Below are 24,239 nucleotides of genomic sequence, written 5' to 3'. Positions count from 1 at the left end.
CCCCCCCTCCCCTTCCTCCCCCCTCGGCTGAGTTCATTCACTGGGATTGGTTTCAAGTGACGCCATCGCTTTATTTTTACACCGATGACCTCATCCCAGCAGCCTGAAGTTTACTGACCAGCAAAACTCACTGTCTTTCCCTTCCTCATTCTCCTTCTCCCTGTTTGCTCTACCCATTTATTAGTAATTGTTCGGTTCCTTTTGGGAACTGAAGACTTTGAAAAAATAAATAACCCCAAACGTCCAAACTTCCTCCCCCCACCGTCCCTTTTTAATTCTCTCAAGCCATCTAGGGAGGGGGGGAGGAAGAAGGGTGGGGGAAAGCTCCCAGTATTTCCTTTTTCTCCCCTCCCACCTTCACACTTCTCCCTCCTAACAAGACCATTTACTTCTATTTATATATTTATTTTTAATTTCTGTTACTTTTTGCATGAAAGAAGGGTGAATTTTGTATGGAAGAGGCGCTTCCCCAGCGTCCAGAAGGAGACAGAAAGTTGTTTTCTGGCGGCAGAGCGGTGATAGGCCGGTACCAGCTCTCATCCCTGCCGCGGGGAGAGACCCGGGGCAGGCAGACAGACAGACAGACGGGAGCGGGGGGAGGTGCCACAGTAAGTGCCGGCAGAGGCCGCCGCCGGGACCCCGCCTGGGCTGGGGCTGGGGGCCGGGCTGGGCGGGGAAGAGTAGGAGGAGGAGGAGGAGGAGGAGGAGGGAGGTGAGGGACGGCTCCCGCCGCCCGTCCTCCTCTGCCATGCCTTTCCTCGCCGCCCCCTCACCTCCGTAGGAGATTCTGCAGCCGGCAGGTCGCTGCCCCACACCGGCAGCTCTGACCACCTCCTCCCGGTAAGGAGAGGGGCTGAGAGGGAGCGGGGGGAGGCAGCTCTTCCCGGCCTGCGCAGCGCACCGCCCGGTTCACCTCCGAGAGGGCACCGGCCACCTGCCTGCAGCGGGGCCGGGGGAGGCCGGCGGCCTCGGAGCGGAGAGGGCCGCGTAGGGGTGCGTGAGGGACCGCTGCCTTCCGCAGGGCTTTGCGGAGGGCGTCCGGGCAGCGCGTCGAAGAGCCTCGGTGCGCGCGGCCGCGTTTCGGAGCTCAGCAAGCAGTGCTGGCTCCGACGACGAGTTTCGCCGCTCAGAGAGGTCGAGGATGCTTTTACAACCCCGCGGGACTCCCAGAGGAATTGGAAGTTCTAAACTGAACTTGGGAAATATTTAAATTGAGTCAGTTGACAAAATGGAGGGCTGCTGTGGAATCAAAGAGTGAGGCAAATTGTTAACCTGACAGCGCGGTCACATAAACCAGCAGCTCTGTGACCGGTGCTAGGACACAGCCCGACAAATACCGTCCTCGGATCTTATTTTACTTCTTTTGTACAAGTCCTAGGGGAGAACATGAGCTCGGTGCACATCAGCGTGTGCAGAACAAGGTGTATCGGACGTGCCTGTGGCAAAGCCTGACGGGTGGTAGAATTTTTCAGCGTCCAGATACGTTTTGATGAGTGTCAAATAGAAAGGTGTTTTTGAGAAAGCAAAACCAAAGAAGATTGAGTTTACTGTTGTTACAGTTGGTTGAAATAGTACTCGATCTTTTGGTTTTCCTTCAAGCAAAGGGTGTAGTCATAGTAAGCTGTATTGTCTGACCTATGACTTTTTTTTTTGTTCAAACATTCTGTGTATACCCAGCAGAATAAATAGATCTGTCTGCACTTTTTAAACTAAAAGTAGTTTGAAATATTCCTTCTAAGAATGTGCTTGGGATGGGGGAGAGGGGAAGGTGAGGGGTTCTTTCTGTAACCTTAAAAAATCCAAAACACCAGAATGATTTTGTATTTGTTGCTTTAAGTTTTATGCTATTCCTGGCAGCATGTGGCTCGGTAGATGGAGAACTTACAAAGTCACAACTGACCAAACAGGACTTGGTTTAGACTCTTGTGTTTTGAGGGAAAGTGGAAAAATAGTAAGTCTTAATTTCTTTTTATGATGTACATCTTGCTGCCCGTTGGAAATTGAAGCATTGATCATGGTTGGTTATGTTGGTTGGCTGGAGGTTTCTATTTGAATGTGGAGGAAGTATGCAACAGGATGGTTGTGTATTTTTAGCTTTAGTTTTGAATCACTAAAGGTATAAAGGATAGCGATATTTAAAAGTACATTACATACATACATACATACATACTCAGTAGTTACTGAGTATGCTTCTTAATGTTGTTAGGAATTAATCTAAAAAAATGTTTGAGGGGTTATAAATTCTGGTCGTTATACTTGTTTAATGCAGTAGTGCTTCAGTATATCTTAATACACAGTTTCCATGTCCCTTTTAAATGAGTAAGTAAGGAAAAGCAGCAGAGAAGGTGTTGGTTCTTGTGCGAATTAGAGGTGGAAGTCACAAAATGCTGTATGGTTTAATACATGTGTGAAGGTTCACAAAGTTCTACCAAGCATCAAAAATCTCGTCCTGTGTTGTATATAGATACATAAATACATCCCTGCTCCAGTTGGTTTTGTTTTGTTAGCTACCTATTACCTAAGCAGATAGGATGAAACAGAATCAGTTTTAGTCACACCAGAACAACCTTTGTAGGAGAGAATGAGCTCAAGTTATTTTTGTTTCTGTAAAATGTATGTTCTTCTTTTAGTGAAATCAGCTAGCCTGGCAAGGATGTTTTTTTTAGCTAGAATAGCTTCAGTTGACCATAGGAAGGGTCATGGCTGTTTAGGAATGTGTTAATAAATAGATTTCTCCAGAAGCTCCAATTGCCTAGCCAGCACTCTCAAGATACTCTCAGGTATATAATATCACCAGCTATGGCTGGAGTCATGGGTACATCTCCATGTGCCCTGCTCCTTTTTGGCTAGGTGGCCCTATGCCTGCCTCTTCATGGCCAAAAGCTGCCAGTGTGGGGAAATGATACTGTAGAGAATTGCTGGAGACTGCATAGTGGGAACTGATATGCTGCTCTGCTGTCTTCAAGAACAGTATGAGAGCTGCTCCAAAAGTGATGCCTCCTATTTTATTATGTTGTCCCATGATGTTGGAGGTGGACGTTGGTGGTATGGCAGCAGGGGCTGAACTTTTCCATCAGTATTCTGCTATGTTTTATTGAGGTGTGACAAATGGCAGCAAAGGGACTGTCTGACAAAATGGTGCCAAAGATGGAAATGCACATGAAGCCAAGGTGGGTCACTAAATTACACCAGGTGGAAAAAATGGCACCCATTGACTTTATTGATGCTTACTGAACGTTTATGGAAACTGAACAGTGAATGTCAGTGAGCTGGTGGGCACTGTATTTTAACAGTGACACAATGACAGTGGATCATCTCTGCTGATGTAGAGTTTTATGAGCATGGCATGCAGGCTCATCATTCATCACTGGTGAAAATGCATAGCTAATGGTGGTGACTATGTGGAAAAATATGGAAAAATAGTGTTTCGTAGCTGAGATTTTGCTTTATCAAATAGTGTTTTGTGTTCTTTGTATTTGTTGTAATTTCCATAGAAATAAGTAGGAGGCATTAGTTTCAGAGCAACCTACTATAAGGGATCAGGTAGGCTTGATGGAGCCATTGGGGGGCAAACACAGGCCCTGTGCTATTTCTCTTGAGAAATGGTGTACTGGCAAATGAGTTACTGATTTTTGCTACTTGCATTGATCTTCAGGAGGGCTCTATTCTCATGTGTTGTGCAGCAAGACCATTTTGCAGGGTGAGTGCCTTGCTTGCTCACATACAATTTTTCAAAGTTCACCTCCTTTTTCCCTGTGCCAATTCAGGACTAGCTAAAGTGTTTGCAAAACAACAAATTTTCCAAGAAATGCAGTAGGTACTCTCAAAGCACTTTTTCCTCAAGGAAACCAAGTCATGACAACAGCTTTTATTTGTTAGTTTGCCTGTTGAATTTTCTAGGGCTGTTTTTCTCCTTTCATGTAACAGTGGTCAGGAAAGCATCATGGTCATTCTTGACATGCTGACCATCTTTAATAGCCAGATTGTACAGAGTAGGTATTGTCAAAGGCCAAGTGGTGGAAGGAGGAGATTTGCCAGTCTATTTTTATTCTTTTTTATTTTTTTAAATATTTTCTTTTGTTTAACTTATTGGAATAACACGGGTTTCTAGTTTTCTAATTATTTTCTCAGCTTAACAGTAAATTTCATGCAGTCTTGTATAATTTTGCCTGTGACTCTGTAACAGTATTCCCATGTTTTGTTTAAGAAGAATGATCAAGAAGCTTGTTTTCCAGGTAATAGAGAAGTATCCCTGGTGCATCAAGTGATACATTCTCTTCCTGTGATTCCTCAGGGATTTCTTCCAGGCTTAGTGTAGCAATGTGGAGTTTCTGTAGAGTATTTTAAATACCAGTAACTGCATATCAGTGTTCTAAATACCGATGTCAGTAATATTTTTGTGACTTACCTGGTGTCTCTCTTTGTAAACCAAGGCTAACACAGCACTCATAGGACAGTGGTCTCTGCTTTCTGAACAAGTCAAAAGGCATGAGTGATAGGTGGCCTGGCAATGTGCATCAAGGCTGAGCTAAGGCTGGTGTTACTGGAGACCAGAAACCCTTCATATGAGGGAGAAGTGAGCAACGCAATTTCAGACTGCTTTCTAGAGGTTGCCTGAGAGACCCTATCCTCAGATACGAGTGCGTTGTTTTTTTTTCTCTTGTATCACTAGTAGAATAACATCGCTGCCCTGCTGTGAAAGCTACGTGAGATAGAACTGTCTCTGGAGGCTGAGGAAGCAAGGCTATAAATGGAGATGCCTGAACTCATACAGAGTTGCTGCTGGTCAAAGGATGCCAGCAGAACAGGAACATTCATGTTACTGCTACTCTCCTTGGCTTTATCGCATATTTAGATTGGTTCTCACTTGGTAGCTCCAAATAAGAAATTTCCGTTATAGTTGCTCTGTAGCTTTCTGTAACACCTAAAAGAAGCCAAAAACACACATTAATGGGAACATTTGGCATCTTAACTTCTAGGTTTGTGTAGTTTTAATAGAGCACTTCTTGGTTTGCTTATGTGCAGGGCCTGTTGGAAGCTATCATAGTCTTCAGCAGAGATTATGTTGATCATATGTCAATTACAGTTGCTCAGTGATCAAAGAAAATCTGCATCTGGGGTGTGTGTATGGAGGGCAGGAGGGAACACAGGCATGAATTCAAGGCCTCGCACTTCCTTTCACTGCTCTATGTGGTCTGCTGCTGAGCCAAGGCTGACCTACTCAGAGTTGGCTTTGAGAAGACTGGCGTCTTTCCATTTTGTGTCCCTATGAAATGCTTCTGCAGACAAAAAAAAAAACGACACAACTGAATCACTGGGCAGGCTAGGGAAGAGGGAAGAGAGTGGTTCCTCACTGACAGGCTGCCCAGGTTCTTTCAGGGATGTGAAAGAACCTGATCTGAGACAAACTTGCCCAAGATCATGCATTGTGGCTGCTCTGTTCTTGCATGGTATGAGGCTGTAACATTGTGCTGTGCTGATGTACCAAAGGAACTGCTGAAACAAGGTCCTTCACTGGGAGGAAGTTGGTTATCTCTGCTCCTTATTTGTCACAGTATGAGCCATGCGTAGGCAGTATGCAGCTTCTCCGTGGTTTGTTCTTTTAACTGATTTTGCCCTGTGTGGTACAAGTTCTCAGAAACTGGGATCAGTTCTTGCACAGACCTCCTCGGATAAGTTTATACTCTCATTTTTTCTTAAGCTTCAGCTTGAAACTTCTGTAAGTTGTTGAGCAAATAAGATGCACAAGTGGAGGAGTTCATTATTTCAGAATACACATAATCTTTCTTCTGTATGATTTCCTTACATGCTGCTCAGAGTGGTAACCTGCTTCAAGGGTGAACATTTTTTAATTTAATTCACTGAATGGTAGCTGTTCTGTTACACTTTTTCAGCAGAAAATCATGATAACAGATTTCCAATATTGAGACTAAAATAGTGTTATTTTTCATTTTCATGAACTTCCCATGATTTTGCTCTACTATAATAATCTATGAAATAAGCCTGTTGGACCAAATGACAGGCTTGTGGTTTGTGCAGATGCTCTTTTTTTAGCCATCCTTACCAGCTAGTCTTAATGTCTTTGTCTTACTAAAGGCATGTGGGAGGTAAGAAGATGGGTCTGAATGCGTAATGTAGCAACATTGGAATGAGAAATTTACAGAGAGCATAAAATGAGGTGGGCAACAGAGACTAATTGTATGAAATTCCTTTTATGTACATTTCTTGAATTTGAATAACTAGTATGTATTCAGCCTGCTGGATTAGAAGGCTTTGGCTATGTACGTATAACAGAGATATTTCTCTCAAAATAGGAGAGCTAGTCTCTCTCCCCCAACCGTATTCCAGATAAAACTGATTCATTACTGCATTTGGCTCATACCGGGCTCCTAGTAAAGCATGTTTGAAGGCTGAATAATTCGTGATGTTAGAGGTATAAACACCACACTTTTAATAGCCCAGGTGGTGTTTTTGCTTCTTGATTGCTTGTATGAGTAAGAATCATTCACTCTAGTCTTTAAAGATACAAATGCCATATCAGGACTTGGGTTTCTACCTGCAAGAGATTCTTACAAGCGTATTACTTTCTTGATAGTGTGTATTTCGCTAGGCTTTATGTAGTCCTTTAAATATGGTAGTTATCCATCTTCTAAACACTTGCTTCCAAATACATCCAAAGATTCTGAAGGTTCTCACATCTTGCCATCCCCCTTAATTTCAAACATTGAGAATGTATTTGTTATTAAAATGGGTATTAAGTTGATTTTCAGTCACTGTATTAATGCTATCTGGAGAAGGTATAGCACCTATTATCCTTACAGTTATACAAGTATTTGGTTACAGGTGAGAACGTGCCTTTAAGTGTTGGGATTTCATACCTTCTTTCTTCAAAAATGTTGCTTGGGCATAGTGTTTCTCTTCTCTTGCTTCCTAGAATCTAAACTCAGAAGACCAGGAGGGAAGAGCTCTGGAATGGGAAGAAGCACACTGATAAGTCTCTCTCATAACCCCACTGTTCTTAGAAGTGCCTTTCTGAAATAAGAGCAAGCAGAATATGAACTTCATCTTGGTCTTAACAAGGATTTATAAAGCTGTGCTAGTTTTTGAGCAATGAATTAAAATCTTCCAATGATTAAAATCACCCCAGTGCATCAGATTATTACTAGTTCAAACAAGTCTGTTAAAATGAATCTTGATTAGAGAACAAATGGTGTCACGACTTTCAGTAGGCCTCCTCTCCCAGATCCCTGGATACAAGAAGGATGTGCTCCATATCAAGGACAGGCTGTGAAAGTGTCTCTTTCCATAGTCTATTCAGAGCTCTTTCCTGATGGCGAGTCTCTTCTCATAGTAGTGGAACCAAGTACGTTCTTCCATTTGTACCAAACTAATCCTGCACCATTTCAGTTTCTTAGGACCTTGCAAGTTCTATGTGGTAAGTTCTCTGAGGTCTTACTGGAGAGATATAATCAACAATAATTGGTCTCTAGGTTCATGACCTCATGTTTCAGAAAGACACATCAGCTGAAGGCAAACAGATTGTGATCTTGTTGAGGGCTGATGAGTTCTGTGTTCTTTTGGATGGGGCATCCCTTGCCACTTTGTTTCTTACCATCGCCTTTTTTTTTTTTTTTCTTCCTTGCATGTAACTTTTCATCTGAATATGTATATTTGTGCTTTTTTTTTTGTTTGATTCTTCTTGTCAGTGGATTGAGCTCCCCCGCTCAACCCTTCTCAACCCTTCTTTGACATCACAGCGGAAGATCCTGCCCCTTTTCATGGATGACATGTTGAGAGCATGCTGTCAGCCTACCAGTTCTCTGTTTTGCTTGTTAGATGGTCTGTGCTTGGATGCTGCCTAGTTGACGCAGCCTGTTGCCTCACTATAGCTTATTTAGCATGTTTGCTGTGATTTCCAGGTGGACATACTTGAAGATGTCTCAAAAAAATCTCTTCATCCAGCCCAGACATGATTATATGAGTAGTCTTTTTTTTTGCCTGTTTTTATGTTTATATGGCTGAAAGAAAGTTAACTTCTTCAAGCATAAAATGGATGAGAAAGAGTAGTATTACAAATAGCAAGCAAGTCTCTGAGATACCAATCAGGACAGCAAAAAAAGTGTAACAATTAACCTGCACTGTTGCAAGCCAAGATATTCTTCTCTTGAACAAGAACGCATCTTTCTGCCCCTCAGTTACGGAATCAGAGGGTCAGACTGGAATCTTTTTCCCTGGCTGAGACTGGTGTAACTTGCCAGCTCACCTGCAGGTGTGACTTATGCTGGAACGAGGAAGCGTGCAGTATAATTCCCTCCTCTGTCTAATGTATGGTTAAATTGATAGAAAAACACTGAGGAGGCTTAGACATTCTATTCCTCTGACAGCCTTCTACAAATGCAAGCTATTAATGACCGTTGCCTTTAATGGACAAAAACAGTACTGGCAATTCCTTTGTGCTCTTTATTTAATGGCGTAACAAGCAAGCACATTAGCTATTTTTATTCATACAGCCAGACATAGGCCAGTATGGCAGAGCGGCTATGAACTGTCTGCATAGCTAAGTGGGAACACATCTGCTGTTGAGAACTAAATCTTTTTCTTTTAGTTACGGTATTTTGAGAGAGTTCCACTAGTGATCGTCTGATCTCTCTATTTGAGCAGTGGTATAGATTTTCAAGATTTTGCATTAAAATAGGCAGAACATTCTTTTCAGTCCCTGACTTCGTCAACTGTTTCAGTCAACAATGGAGATGTAATGCAATCAGAGATGTGGGTGGTGAAGGGAGAACCTGCGCAGGTTAAAGGTTTGGTTCTTGTCCTTTCAGGAAGCTTCTGGACTATCTGTTCTGACGTGCTGCTTAGTGACAGGCGCACAGAAGGAGCCGAGTACAGTGACACTGTTAGCAAGTTTAGAGAGGTGCGGTGTTTGTTCGGGGAATTTTTAAATGCTGCTGAGTCCTGCAATTATGTTTTTATCTTTTCATTTTTTTTTTCTCTGTTTCCTTTATCTATCTACTTTAGCAGAAAAATGTCTTCCATGGCTTGACAGTTAGTGCGAAAAAATTAAGGTTCCTGATCACTTAAGTGAGTATTTCAAAGCTGAGAGTAGGTTATGGATTGACTTGGGGGTAGAGGAAGGTGAAGCCAAGCACTTCTTATTTTTTTGAGGTGTGTGCAAGCTGAGCAAATAGTTACCTCTGTACTGATATGTGATCGTACAAAACAAAACTTCATGCCTGTGGCAGATGTTAGAGGTGCTAAGGAAAGAAAAAGAAACAACAACATCAAATAGATAGGTACTATACTTTCCACAGTTAGAAATTTCTCTTACCCTGGAGTAGATACCTTGTTGTCATGTATATCTTTATTAATCAAATTATAAACCATGCTTACAAAAATCTTGTTTATATCCACCAAGTTAAGATGTTTTTACTGAGTGCTTAATGTTTGTTCCCAGTGATGGTTTTGCTTCTTGCAGCCAAGCATTTTTCTTAGTTATTAGTTATTTTCTTAGTTATCGCTTATCTGCCTGTTTTTTTTTTTTTTTTTTTTTCTGTCTGTATTGTCAAAGCGTGCATGTGTAACTTCTTCCTTGATAGATCTCTCTCTTTTTTCAGTTGTTGCACCAACAAGCTCAGCTGGAGGAGTGTACCTACTGATATAAAATAGCATTATTGTTTTGAAGGGATGGAGTGGGACACTTGTTGCGTAGATCATTTGCTTTGTAATGTTAAGGTACTGTAATTAAACACCACCTTATGAGCACCTCTCTCAGCTTCACCACAAGCAGTAAAATAGGCTGATTTATGTTTAAACTTTTAATTCAAAATGGAATAATATCTGATGTATGCAGACAGAGCTGGGACCCTTCTGCTTTTACTGAAAATGCTGTTGAATTGCATCAGAGAAAAAATATTCAGGCTTATCATTTTCTGGAGCTGAAGTTTGAAGTAGTATGTTGAGTTGCAATATCTCTGTGGTATCAGCATTTCTGTTACTGGAAATACTAGAGAAGGGAGACATGCATATGGAACAGGGAATAATAGAAAAGAAGATATTGATCATATACTGAAAAAATGCACCACAGGGGCTAATAAAGGAAAAAATGAAGAAAATGGAAGCAACAGAGATGAGAATCGTTATTTAAAAAAGCATCCGCGTTGTATATGATGATGAGCCTTTCAAGTTACAGGAAAAGCACTTCTAATATACTACAGGATAAGATTATTCCACTTTGGCTAGTAGTACTGAACTTGTTCTAGCACATAATGGAAGAATTATTTTCTTTGTGTATGAGAAAGAACCATTTGATAGAAGATGAATGACAAGGTTTAGGAAGTCTAGGGAAAAGTGTATCTTCCAGCAAGGTCATGATAGTAAATACAATTTGTGTGTCTAGAGGAAATCTTCTAAAGATTTAAATGGTGATTAAATTGTGTGGTTTGCCTTCCTAAGTCTGTATTTTAGATTTATAAGTCATGTAACTGAACATACATATTCAAAACTGTGAATGCTGGTTTGGAATAAATATGTGGTAGCTGCTGGGGTGTAATATTGCATGGGTTTGTATATTGTTGCTTTATCACTAGTCATTTGTAAATATTTAAGAATGAGTTGATTTCAAAATGTTGTATCATAGGTCACATTTTCTTGTTGGGAATTTGTAAGTTTTGGAGATCTAGTTCTCAAGTAGAACGCTCTTGAAAAGAAAGTCTTTCATTGTGACTGAGAGGGTGGGAAGGAGTGGGGAAAATTCTGTCTACACATTTCTGTTGTGAAACTTCGTGCTGCTAGTGAATTAGTGTTGGATTTTATTTTTAATTACATGTGTATATAGGCAGTAATTTTTGATGGAAAACAACCTTTTATTAAAACAAAAAAAAGTTGGAAAAATTTGTATGCTTCTAAAATATGTCCAGTTCGAGAAACTGATGTTCTCTAACTACGCTCTAGGTACAAATGTGAAAGCTTCCTCAGGTTCCTTAGGTTTGTCTTCTAGCACTTTTGGGTTCTGTTATGTGCTCCCATTGGAGTGAAAACTGTGCAAGCACAAGCAGAAGGTGTCCCAGGGTGCTTTGGTCTGACTGCATAAAGTGGAGAATCAGTGGAAAGGTTGTTGTTGTCAAAGTATCTTTATCCAGCTGTGTGCAGGTAGAAAAGGTTACCGAGTTGAGCTGCTTGTCATAATCCCTCTGCCACACACACACACACTCTCTGACACACACACACACTCTCTGACACACACACACACACACACACACACACACACACTCTCTCTCTGTCCAATACACCCTATCTTTTGTAAAGCTTTCAGTGATTGTTGATATTTTATACAACAAGAGCAGCAGTAAATTAGCTACTGAAGAGAAGCACTCTTACAGACATGTCTTCCTTAGCTATGTCACTGTATAACAAATTTAGAAGATCCAGATGCAGATGCGTGGTCTTTATGGAATGCTGACCACGTAGCTTTAGTGGTTGTGCTATCTGAAATTGGCAGATAGATTTTGCACATTACATAACTTTTAGTGCATCTAATTGAGTACACTTTTCATTTCTGATCATTACTTGGTCTTCAGAAAGCCTAATCCCTTTCTAGTGAAAACTTGAAAGCATTTCTTTGATACCATACTTATTCGCTAAAATGAAAGAAAAAAAAATAAAAAGCAAAAACAAAAAACTGGCTAGTAATGCTTATTTATTTTCTACTTGTCTTATTTCTTTTCCTTTTTTCCCTCATTTTAGTAATTTGAATGGTACCAGCATTTTCAGAGTTGTCACATGGAGCTCTCATTTTCCTCACTTGTTGTTTTGTTGTCATCTCTGCCACCTGCTTGAGAAGAGGTGTTGATTACACCTGGAACTCATCTTAGTGTTTCTTTCCATTCCTGTTAAGGTGATGTTTCTGACTTTTTAATGATAACACTGTATTTTTTTTTAATGTACTTTGTCTCAACTTGTGTGTTTGGTTGTTTTTTTTTTGTTGTTTGTTTGGTTGTTTTGTTTTTGGAGTGCTTTTTACATTTACTTTGAGCATAATGGTAACAATCATCTTTATGAAGTTTTGTCAAAATTGACAAGATTCTGTGGGCCAGAGCTCCTCTTGATGTATGGCTGCTTGCATTGCTATATTGCAAAGGTAAATGTGCTGTCTCTAATCTTGTTCGTGGTAATGTTTTGTCAGCCAAGGACTTCTGTCATTCAGGGAAGAGTCTTTGTAAGAGACTTTTTTTCAGACCATGCAGACTGAGTTTTATTGACATACAGCAAATTTCCCTGGGTTTGTACAAACAAGCTAACTGTAGTAGCCTTCTGCTATCACATCCATGCAGCCAGATGCAAAGCTCTAGAATTAATATAAAAAGTGCTTAATTCCAATAACTTCATCCTGTATCATTTTTATCAACACAAACTTTCTCACAGAATCACAGAATGGCTTGGATTGGAAGGGACCTCAAGGATCATGAATCTCCAACCTCCTGTCACATGCCTGTCTTCTCCCCTGTCTTCGCAGGGGAGGTGCTCCAGCCCCCTGATCATCTTTGTGGCTCTCCTCTGGACCCTCTCCAACAGCTCTCTATTTTTTCCCCTTCTTTACTACTGCTCTTAATTTATTCCATCTTTTCATTGATGAGAAATGGGTATGTATATGGGTGTATGTAAATGTTATACTATGTTTTTCCTATATTCCCAAGTATTTGGAACGTTTTGCTATAGACAACTACAAAATAGACTTTCTAGTAAGTCTACATAAGGTTCCTTTAAACAGTTGAGTTGGTGTGCTCCAAAATACATGGGTAGATTTACTGGTGCCTTCAGGTGAGATGGAGAAAGGTGATTCTGTGTCTTTCTCCATTTCTTACACTTTGCTGATTTATGCCTATCTTGAGGTTATCCATGTATTCTCTGTAGCTACTTTATAATCAATTGTTCTAATACTGAAAATCACTGACTTTATTACTATGATTAATTTAATATTGATTAAAGGAGAAATTAAATGTTTCTACAAACATTTCATGCCTATTCTGATATAGTTAACTTGAATAAGAATGATAGATTTGTTATCTGCTCAGCCATTACATTCTTTAATTTCCTTGTGAATCTTAGAGACATGGTGACTTACTGTTAATTAATCATTTTTATCTTCTCTTCATTAGACATGTCAGCCCTGGCAGTAGATAATCTTAGTTTATCTCAAACTTATCTTTTGCCAGCATCCGATGTGGGAAGGACTATTGCAAAGAAGTCTATTTTTGCCTTTTCAGTTATTATTATCATCTAATCTTAGTACTGAATTTAATTGCACCCTTACATTTTGTGCGCCAGCTCTTAAGTTTTTTATTATTATTTTAATACATTTTCCAATCTGATACTCTTTGTTTTCCTAAAGATTTTTTTTTTTTAATCTGTTGCACTTTGTCTATTTTCTGTTTCTTTACAATTCCCTTTTTTTCTGGGATATGCTTATTTGGCCTGTGTAACGTCATGAAAATGTTACCATTTAGGCATAACGGCTCTTTTCTTCCCTGGTTTCCTGTGCCCTTGCCTTGTGAATTGGTAGATATAACTTCTGTAACTTCGGACTCAGCTGGGAGCTAAACCTGCAGCTTCTAATTTCCTCTCTTTTCTTGGATTGAGGATCTTGTGTACTGACAGTGTTTTAATCCCCATTTCTGAAACTTAACAACATGGTACTTGTTTTGACAGGATTTCTTCCATGAGTGTGGTGAACTCATCTACATTATGGCCACTGTTGTGTTTAGCAATGAGCTAACACAAATGATAAGCTGGCTTTCTGACTTAGAACTGAGATTGCTGAAGGGTGAGTAGAGGGAAAGCTTGATTTCCTATTTCCAGATGAAGAAAACTCAAGGAATCCAAAATGTCCCTTGTCACGTCTTGTCATGGTTCAAAGAGTAAATTTGAATGTAGAATCCTTTGGTCAAATCAGATTCCTTTTGTATTTGGTGTGGTATTTCCCTTACTTCCATCTCTAAGCAGCAATAACTGGACTCTTCCCTCTTTCCCACATTAACTCTGTGATTTCTGTTTGGTTTCTGAGATTTTTCTGAATTAAAAATTCTTAGTGATTTCTTCCTTCTTTCTTTTGTTCTTTTCCTTTCAGCAGCCACATACAGACTTCTCAAGGCTTGTTAGATTTTATTTTCCGTTAGGAAAAGATTCCTTGTTCTCATTCTTTCGTGGCAACTTTTATTTCCTCGTATACAGAGTCTTTCAGCTGACCTCAAACATTTTGTAATGTCAGTGCCATTTTGCCAGCTGGAGGAGTCAAGTAGTAATAGTGCCCTCTCCACTTCTGTGTCAGCTGTCTTCCTTTCATATGGGGAGCGTAAGTCTCTTAAATTCCTTCCTGATAGGTTTCCATTTTGAAAATATACTCTCTGGAATGAGGTGGTGTGTCTGCCAGCATAAAATTGGTTTGAAACACTAAGCGTGCAGAACCTTGTTATCAAAATACTTGTTTCTTCTTCCTTTTTTTCTTTCTTTCTTTTTGCTAAGGTCACTGCTATGTAATGAAGTGATTGAGGAGTGTTACTCCGTAAGTAGAGAAAAGACATTAAAGACTGCATCTTTCCTCTACAAAAATCAGTGCTGTCCTGAGACCCAGTTACTCAAAACAAGTTGTAATGAAAATATACTGAAATCTTTGGCTTTAGCTTGGTTGTATTGAATACTTGGTAGAACTCCAAAGTGGTAAATAACTCAGGTTTTTTTTTATGGAGTACTAATCTTGTTTGCTTTGGCATCTAAAACTGAAGTCGCAGCTTATTTTTCCTAAATATACACTTTCCTTTAGAGTATCCCTTCTATGCAGTAATGGAGATATATATAACAGAGTCCAGAAGGCCAATCACAGAGCAAGGACTCTGCTGTGTTTGGTGGTCCCAGAGGCAGGAAGGAGCAATATTAACTTCTGGTTGATGTAACAAGCACCAATCAGTCATACCACTGATGCCGCAGTCTGGATTGACATTGTGGCAAAGTAGTAGACTTGAAGCAATATTTTGAAGGGCTAAGAGTTCAGAGAGCCCTCACGTACATGTAGCTTTGTACAGTCCAAGAAGGAAATAAAGAGGTGTTCATCTGGGCAAAGGGAGTGGTTTGGAGAATTACGTCTGCTGTGGTGCTCTGAGTAGGTATGAACAGCATAGTCAAGGCAAAAGGAAACACCGCTGTCCTATGAGCAATGAGATCACATGTCTAGGTGAGTGGTTTTCATCCATTTATGTTGTGTAAATTCTCTTAATACTGATCAGAAAAAAACGAGCAGGAGGCAACCCCACCTTTGATACCAAAGTGCAGGGAATTGCGAAGTCTAAGGACTCATGAAGTACATTGATGGGAAAGGGGAATGCAAAAAGGGGAGCTTCCCAACTGTAGCATATTTTTTAATTCCTTTAAGAGTGTACTTGAAATAATTTAAATGTGGTGACTTCATTTTTAGGTGGAGCTGTAAGCTAGAGACATGTTGTTCTGGACTGGCTATCTTGTTTTCTTTCTGATGCCTTTTTTATTACAGTGTGCAGTGACTGAAGTCCACAAGAAAGTGCATTAACACTGTTAAGTTGTCTGTCTCTTCATTCACTCCTGTTAACAGCAAGAATTTATTTTTGTTAATAGCTGCCAACAAGTGGTATGCACAAAGTAACATCTTCAAAGTAAGTCTTAAACAAATAAACCACCTTTCTTCTGTAACTTCTGGTGTTAATTCCTGTCTTTCTTCTTTTTCCTTTGAGAGTGTTACAAGTAGTGTCCATTTCCTTAATGTGTGATTAGGTTTGCCGTGGAGGTTTTAACAGATCTAAATTTTGAGATAGTAATTTAACATGAGGTGTCAAAGTGATGGACTTTCAAGTGGTGATTCCTGACATTCCCCAAAACACAGTCCATATAAACTTATTTCTCCTTCAGGAGAGCAAATTCCTTTCAGTATGTTCTTTATGAACTTTTTGCAATAGTGCACACATGTTAAGCAGCAACTTGCTTTCAGAACTTTAAAGGTGTTTTTTGGGAAACAGAAAACTTGTCAATTCTGATTTAATTTTCAGATCTGATGTTATCTTTAAAAGGCTTGTCAGTTGCTAGTATGTAATGATAGGTTTTAACTGAGATGTTTGTATAGGATACCATAAACTCATTTATGTCTTAGTGTCACCATCAACCACAAAGGATTTAGCTATGTATATAGTTTTATAGAGGATTAAGTAACTCACCTTTGGATTCATAAATAAATAAAACCAAAATTGTAATGGCAATACAAATAACTTAACTTCTTTATGGCTTAGTTGAAACTTATGAAGCACAAAAGATGTTACTCTTTTCCATCATAATTGTTCAACTTTTGGGTATTCTTCCTTACCGTGAGACAGTTGGAAGATGTCTGTTTATGTAAATGTGATGGAAGTGTTATCCCTAGGGTCTTTGCATGCATGTTGCTCTCTTTGTAAAGTTTTCAATGCTTCTGCCATGATGGTGCTACAGGCAATCCCTGCTTGTAGCACCAGCAATCTGCAGCTGTATTTTGCAAGTTTGTCTGTCTGAAACTATAATGATTTAATATCATAATCTCATTGCTGGGCTCAGACTTGCTTTTAAGGGAAGCTTTCTCATGGATAAATCTGAATGCATTTAAATGTCTGAAAAGAGGAAGGGGTGGGAGGGAATATAATGGGAATTGCCGGTAGCCTTGCTTGATAGAAAGCAGTCTGTGGCAGGCCCTGGGAGTATTTGATTGTACCTTAAAAACATTAGTAGAAGGTACCCATAGAGAGATTTTTAGCTAGCCTGGTTGATCTTATTCCCCACTTCTTAAAAAAAAATATTAATAATAATGATAATAAAATAATAATATAATTTCTAATTTATCTTACCTTCAAAATAGAAATGTACTAGAAGAGTCTTACCTGGACTATTGGTGGTGTCTTGTCCAGAGGCACTTCTTGAAGTGTCATGGGTATTACCTACAACAGAAGGTACAAAATGCAGGGAATAAGAGGATGATTTGCTTGCCTCTCTATCTTTGAGAGGGGATGACACAGTTTTTTGGTTTTTTTTCAGATCATCTTCTGGGAGCTCACAAGCTTTGTCTGTTCACTTCTTCTGAAATAATGCCTCAAACACCTTTAACTAGCTCGTGCAGGAGAGGATTGTGCTTTCCTGTGATCACAAGCTCAAGTAGTGGTAGTAGTGGTGTTGTCCACATGTAGGCAGAAAAAGAAGCAGCAGTTCCAGGGTAGATCTCTACCTCTTAATCTGTTGTCTGCAGTGGGACAGTTTCCCCAGGGAGTCCTTTTTGCATAGGAGTAAAGTCCAGGAGGAGTGATGTTGTCTCCTTCTCTTTTCCTAGTTCCAGTCTATTTGAAGCAGGGAAACCACAGCGCTAAAGCTCTCACAAATAAGAATTCTTTCATTAATTGTAACTATCTGTAGAGTATAGTTTGACAGCATTAACGAAGCATGGAGAGCACTTCCTACTGTAAGGTTTAGTTGTTTTTTTTTTTAATGACAAAATTCTTTGGATTTGTCATTGTATATCAGCTGTAAACTCCTTTAGTACAAGTAATGATGAAATGGCATGCAGTATGGCTCTGGTAAACGATATTGCACCATAGCCAAGCTCTTACCTTTTTTGCGTAAGATTTTCTTAAGTGGGGTTGCAAAGCAGATGGGATCTTGATTAAATAATTACCTCTGTTTGAGTGAGTGCTGACCCTAGGAGTGTGGCTATGTAACGTATGACATGCAGTGTAGGAGCAAGGAAGTTGCACATGAGGATCGCACGAACAGTCTTCATGCTAGAGCTTTCTCATTCCAGAGCATTCTACTCTTCGGACTCCTGCTAGACAGAGTTCTTATCTTGAGATTTTATCTTAAATATGCAAATAACTACTGAAGTGTGGCAGAAGGTCAGAGTACTCTTTGAGCTGTGCCACGGGGTTTCGGATCATCAGAAGCAGGCAGCAGGCTCAGACTATTTGTACCAACAGGGCAGTGATTCTCTGTGTGGACAAGTCTCCTTTTCACAAAATTACAGAATTACAGAAACGTGGGGGTTGGAAAGGACCTCTGGAGATCATCTTGTCCATCAGTGTCCACCCTTTTGACTTGCCTGGGCTGCACTAAGTGAAGAGAAATATCCTTGTGCTGCATATAAAATGTATGCTACAGTTAATTTATAAAAGTAACAAAACCTCTTCTAAAAAATACTTTTATTACAGCGTTAAAAAAAAAAAAAGGAGAGGAAAAACCATAAAACTAGTGGTATATTTGACCTTGTTTTTGTGAAACTAATTCATCAGTGTGGTGTTCAACAGATTTTTGAAATATTCCTGTTACTATGCTTCATGATTGAAAATAGTTGTTCACAAGTTTTATATTACCAAAAAGTGAATACTTGACTTGTGGCTGTGAAGCGAGGGATATTTTTCTCTGGTAAGATAAGTCTTATAAAAGCCTAATAAAGAGAAGTGATCGTGTTTATCTTTGAGTTGAATATCTGATTGCAACTCGATACATTCAGTTTGAAAATGTGCAGGTAATGTATTTGTCAACTGAAAATAGCATTGCAAATATATTTTTTTAATGATTTTTTTTTTCCAGCAGTCTTGAAATCTATTCTCAAATTCCTTTATCAAAATTGCCATAATGTTTCATTTGAAATGTTATGATTTGAAACATAGCAGAGATAAGTTGCTTTTTCACCTTGAAGATGTGTGTTTAACTCATTCAAATGAGCGGTCAAATCATAAAATATTTTTAGCATTTTGTGCCAACTTAGCCACCTTCCTTCAGAAAAGTAAAAGATGTACTCATAGTCAGCATCCATATTTTTAAGGAACTCCTGGAACTGGCGATGATTCAATCCCTTGGACTTCATGAAATTCACAGCTTTTATTGTGATTTGCATGGCATTATCCATTTTTAAAGCTTTTGTGTGCAAATTTTCTTGACGTATGATGCAGCAGTATTTCATTGAATGTGAGTTGCTGTGGCAATTACATAGTCTTCTATTAACTTTCTAAGTCCCTTTTTTTAACAACGCTGGGGAGCAATTAGTAGCTATACCAGATTTGTTGACGAAGGTTAAAGAAGGTTTAAGGTAGTTTTTACTGCTTCATACAAATAGAAAGATCTTTTAATGGCACTAAATAAGCCATTTCTTCAATGGCGTTATTTTTGTTATTAATACCTCTAATAGAAATGGCAAGCTGAGCCATATTTGTAGTATCAGTACTTCCATGTGTCACGCAAGAATAAAATTTGAAATTAGCAGCTTTACTCTCAAAATTTCCTTTGATAGGATTTTCCTGTTTTTTGTTTGTTTGTTTTAATTTGTCTGGCTATGATTTGATGACACAAACTGATTTTAGAAAAATAATTTTTCCCGGACAAATTATAGCTGGCTTGCATTTCATACATTGCTTAATAAACTCACCATCAGCAAATGGTTCTGATATTTTGCATTCAGTTTTGGTACCACATAAATGGCTTTTATAATAGAGTCCAGGTTTCAGTTCGACAGTGTGTGTGGCGGGCCTGAGAGGCAGAGTTAGCACAGCACTGTGCTCTGCCCTTGTGGTTTCAGCTCAGTCTGTGCCAGTTGCACACCGATGTTTTGTTGTTGCTGAGTGATATACGTCTGGGGCTGGACTGGGCTACTTGGGAGTTCAGAGTCACTGCTGTAATGGTGTGGGATAGGGGTGCTGCAAGACAGGCTTGGCTGGATCACGTGTGGCTAGTCTAGTCCAGCCCCCTGCTAAAGCATGTTCCCTTCAGTAGGTTGCACAAGAAAGTGTCCAGAAGGGTTTTGAAGATCTCTTAGAGAAGGAGAGTTCATGGCCAGTCTAGGTAGCTTGTTCCAGTGCTCTGTCATCTTTGAAGTAAAGTTTTTTTTCTCGTGTTCATATGGAACTTCCTGTGTTCCAGTTTATGCCCCTTATTCCTGTGGCTGGACATCACTGAAAACAGACTGGTCTCCCACTATGCACCCACCCTTTAGATATTTATAGGCATTGGTAAGATCCCTCCTCAGTGTTCTGCAGGCTGAATAGACCCACGTCGCTTATCGTTTCCTCTTAAGGGAGATGCTCCAGGTCCCTAATCAACTTTGTTGCACTCTGCTGGGCTTTATCCAGTAGTATTTTGTCTTTCTTGAACTGGGGAGCGCCAGAACTGGACAAAGTACTCCAGATGCCCTCACCAGGGCAGAGTAGAGGGGGGAGAATCAACTCCCTTGACCTTCTGTCTATGCTCTTTTTTTATTGTGCCCCAGAGTACCATTGGCCTTCTTGACCACAAGGGCACATTGTTGATTCATGGTCAACCTACTGTCCGCCAGGAACCCAGGTCCTTATCCACAGAGTTCCTTTCCAGCAGATCAACCCCTAACCTGTGCAGATGTTTGCAGTTATTCTTCCCCAGGTAAGTAGGAGCCTTGTTGAACCTCTTCAGATTCCTCTCTGCCCAACTGCCCAGCCTGTCCAGATCTCATGAATTGCAACACAGCCTTTTGGTGTGTTAGCCACTCCTCCCAGTTTCCTGTCATCAGTGAACTTACCGAGGATGCACTCTATCCCTTCATTCAGGTCATTGATGAAGATGTTAAACAAGACTGGACCGAGTATCAACCTCTGAGTAACACCACTAGCCTCTGGCCTCCCACTAGATTTTGCACTACTGATCGCAACCCTCTGAGGCTCTTCATGTCATCCAGTGCTCATTCCATCTCACAGTCCACTCACATATATCCCGTACTTCCTAAAGCTTACCTACAAGGGCATTATGGGAGACAATGTCAAAGGCCTTGCTTGAAGACAATATCCACTGCTCCCCGCTCATTCACTCAGCTGTTCCTGACATTATATGAGCTACCAGATTGGTAAAACATTACTTCCCTTTGGTAAATCCATGTTGGCTACTCCTGATAACCTTCTTTTCTTCCAGTTTCTTGCAATTGACATCCAGAACAAGTTGTTCTATCACCTTCCTGGGGACTGAGATGAGGATGATTGGACTGTAGTTTCCCAGATCTTTTTCCTTGCCCTTTTGAGGATTTGAGTAACATTGGCTTTCCTCCAGTCTGAAGGCACCTTTGCCATTCTCCGTGATCTTTCATAAATGATAAAGAGTGTTTCAGCAATCATTTCTGCCAGCTCCCTCAGCACCTGTCAGGGCCCATGGATTTGCGTGTTCTGAGTTTGCCTATATGATCTCTGACCAGATCTGCCTCAACCAAGGGGAATTATTCCTTTTTCCAGACTCACTCTCAGCTTGATGTACTTTAAGAAGCCCTTCTCATTGTCCTTGACCTCTCTTGCAAAGTCCAAGGGGGTGTTAGCCCTCCTCATTGTATCCCCTGCATGCCCTGATAATGTTTTTATAGTTCTCTCAAATAAATACTTGGCATGTTTAAAGCCAAATCTTTATCAAAACCTGAGGACAGTTGTGATTTTTCTGGATTAATGTCTGGTCATCACATTCATCTTTTGGGGGCACTAGTGTCCATCTCTTGTCCATCTCTTCTCCTTCAGTGTACTTTTCACTCAATTCTGTATGCAGGCTACCCCTGCCATCTGCAGCAACTTTTGTGTACTCGTGGTAAGATTATTCTCCTTAATAATTTCTTATTCCTGTTTCTTGTTAACAGTTTCTTACTCCTGTTCCGCATGTCTGAAAAGAAATGATAATACAAGCTTAGGAGATCATCTGCTTTCTCTGGTGGCTGATACTGAGATTACACGTGGCAGCAATTGCAAAACAAATCATTCTGGATGTGGCAGTGCAGCTTAAGATTCTCAGCCTAGTCCATCTTCCCTAAGCATGGAGTATGGAAGTGGCTAGCCTGGGTTAGGAAAGTCTGTAGCTGTGCTGTGTACAAAAGCAAAGCCTCCTTTCTATCAAGGGTAGTTTGAACAGCACTAAGTGGTTGGTTTGGTTCAGAGCTAGCTCATGAGTCTTGGAGTTAGGTATGTCTGCACTGCATGACAGGTTGTATGTTCCCACACTAAAGTATGCTCAATGCATGTGGAACATATTGATAATTTAGCTGCCAAATACATTAGAAAATAATAAATAAAAGATACCTGCATCTTCTTGCTGTTTGACTACAATTCAGGTATATGGCCATAGGCATCCTAAAAGGCATACCTTTAATGGCATGTGTTCTATTTTCCAAACCTATATGCTCTTTTCAGAAAGTCTTTTGTAGTTATGCTTTCAGCAAAATGCCAGAAAGCTGAACCTGGGCAAAGCTATGCTTTAAGAGGATGGTGAGAAAATGATTAGGAAGAATGTTTTAGACCTGAGTAAGCATTGTAGTAAGTACAGAAAAGCTAAGTACTGCATTTTCTTTTAGATCTAAGTCCTGGTTTTTTTTTCTTTCTTTTGCCTGTTCCATAACAGTCTAAGATTAAATTCATGCATTCTTTAAAAATATTTGGATTTGTGCTTGAGTTTTCCAATCTTCCAGGTTTTGGATGATTTGGTTTCAGAAGTGTATGGTAAAGGATCAGGTAACTTTCCAAATAGCAAACGGTTAGTAGGAATCAAGATGTGGCAAATATACTACAAATCTAGTAATTCTGTGATGAATGTATGATTTTCTTGTTTGGGTGTTTTGTCTTCTGTTGTATATTTTCAGTGCTGTGACTTCAACCAGACTGTTTCCATGAAGAATATGATTCATTGGATAGTTTATGACATACCTCACAATGTACTTTGAACTTGTTGTTTTCCTGTTTGGGAAGAAGGACAAGCTGGATGTGGAGATGTTTTGGCAATCTTGGCTTCTATTCCTGTGTCACAGTTTGGTTCTGTTTCACATCTGTGTGTGAGAGAAAGGGCTTGTGCTTTCTAGATGTTATTCCCTTCCTCTCCTTTCTTCATATTAACTAGTCACATAAAAGATGTTCCCTCGCCATGTGAGACCTGTTTCTCCTGTGTCCTTGGGCAGTTGCAGATGCAACGGTGATAGTGGGAATTGGTTGGATGCAACTCTTGTAAACCAAATCCAGGCATTTTCTTTCACCAAATAGCTGGAATTGAATGTGCTAGAAGTGACTGTGAAATAACATTCCTTTTCCTGACACAGAATAGGATTGTTTTCCTAAACATGTTGAAGAAATCCATGTGATAGTATTGTTCCATAAAAGCCTGTGTAGCATAGGTTTGAACATGCTGATGTAATAGTTTATTTACTTGGTTTTGTTTTGCTTTGAAATCTCTGTACTAGATGGGAAACACAGCATCATGAAGAAGAATATGTGAATCAGGGCTAATCCTGCATCTGTCATAGTGCAGCCCCAAGAGGAATGCAAACTTTTTGCTTCTGCTTCATCTGTGTTTGCAAGGAAGAGTTTCCTTGCTTGGCTACAGCAGTGGGAAGGAAGCAGATTAACTGTAGTAAGGATGTGTATGATGTTAAATATACATGACCAGTGATTACTATAAACATGAGTTAAACTGAGAATTATAATGAGCTGATAATGGGCTTGCAGACAGTTATTTTTCAAATGATTTTAATTAATTTGTTAATTCAGTCTGTCATATCTATAATAGCCTTCACCTAGTCCTACTTGAGAATTTTCTGTGCCCCCTTGTTAGAGAGCAGCTACACAAAATTCTGAAGGAGTCTGTCTGAGAGAATGGAGGGAGTGGCAGGGTGAACCTGAGATTGGATCTCCTATTGGCAGGTGAGAAGTCTTCTACAGTGTCTGCAAGTCTGTCCACCCATGATGTGTGCTTGCTTGGCTGTGTTGCCTGGTGGGGCTTCTCTCTGTGGAAGGGACAAATAGCTACTTTTAAAACTTCTTCCTTATCTCTTTCAGCTTAATTTAGCCATACAGCAAGTAGTGATGCTAGGTCAGACAGCTGATTGGCTTGGGCTATGTTAAAAATGCTTGCAAAAGCTTATAGCTGAGTGATAGTCTTGTTACAAGTTTTGTAGCTTTACAAATTTAAAATATCCTTATGCCTCTTAAGCTCTCATCTTTGGTAGTGTACTTAAAAACTCTGTGGCAAGCTTTCTGTCAGAAATAATAATGAAAATACATCTTACTCTTAATACCTGAAGTTGTGTAGGCAGATTAGCTTTTGTAAGAGAGTGTGCCTTTTTGGGAGGGGATGGTTGCATAGGAAGCATTGCTGTAGTAAGTCCCGATTCATTGGGGTGCATCCTCAAAAGTTAATTGAATTTGGATATGATAAACTTCAAGGTTTCC

The 24,239-nt window shown here is 39.9% G+C and overlaps 1 protein-coding gene and 1 long non-coding RNA gene across 4 annotated transcripts in view; one reads left to right on the top strand and one right to left on the bottom strand.

Moving 5' to 3' along the window:
• The first annotated feature begins 664 nt into the window (after positions 1 to 664).
• DUSP16 (dual specificity phosphatase 16) overlaps positions 665 to 24,239 on the top strand; it is a 68,846-nt gene continuing 45,271 nt past the window's right edge. For 2 of the 3 annotated variants that reach the window (XM_085233484.1, XM_085233490.1), the window contains exon 1: positions 665 to 840. The gene's annotated coding sequence lies outside the window, so the exon portion shown is untranslated. Of the gene's footprint in view, positions 841 to 13,799; positions 13,823 to 24,239 lie in introns of those variants that run through there. The other variant, XM_003202539.5, reaches the window with a different exon arrangement.
• LOC146545402 (uncharacterized) lies at positions 10,463 to 20,105 on the bottom strand. Its single transcript, XR_014885744.1, has 3 exons — positions 17,711 to 20,105; positions 16,926 to 16,982; positions 10,463 to 15,609 (listed from the first exon to the last, which is right to left on the bottom strand). It is a non-coding gene; the product is annotated as an uncharacterized LOC146545402 (long non-coding RNA).

The sequence above is a fragment of the Meleagris gallopavo genome, chromosome 1 (assembly GCF_905368555.1).
Source record: "Meleagris gallopavo chromosome 1, MGAL_WU_HG_1.1, whole genome shotgun sequence".
NCBI lineage: Eukaryota > Metazoa > Chordata > Aves > Galliformes > Phasianidae > Meleagris > Meleagris gallopavo.
This window is presented reverse-complemented; position numbering and strand designations above follow the sequence as displayed.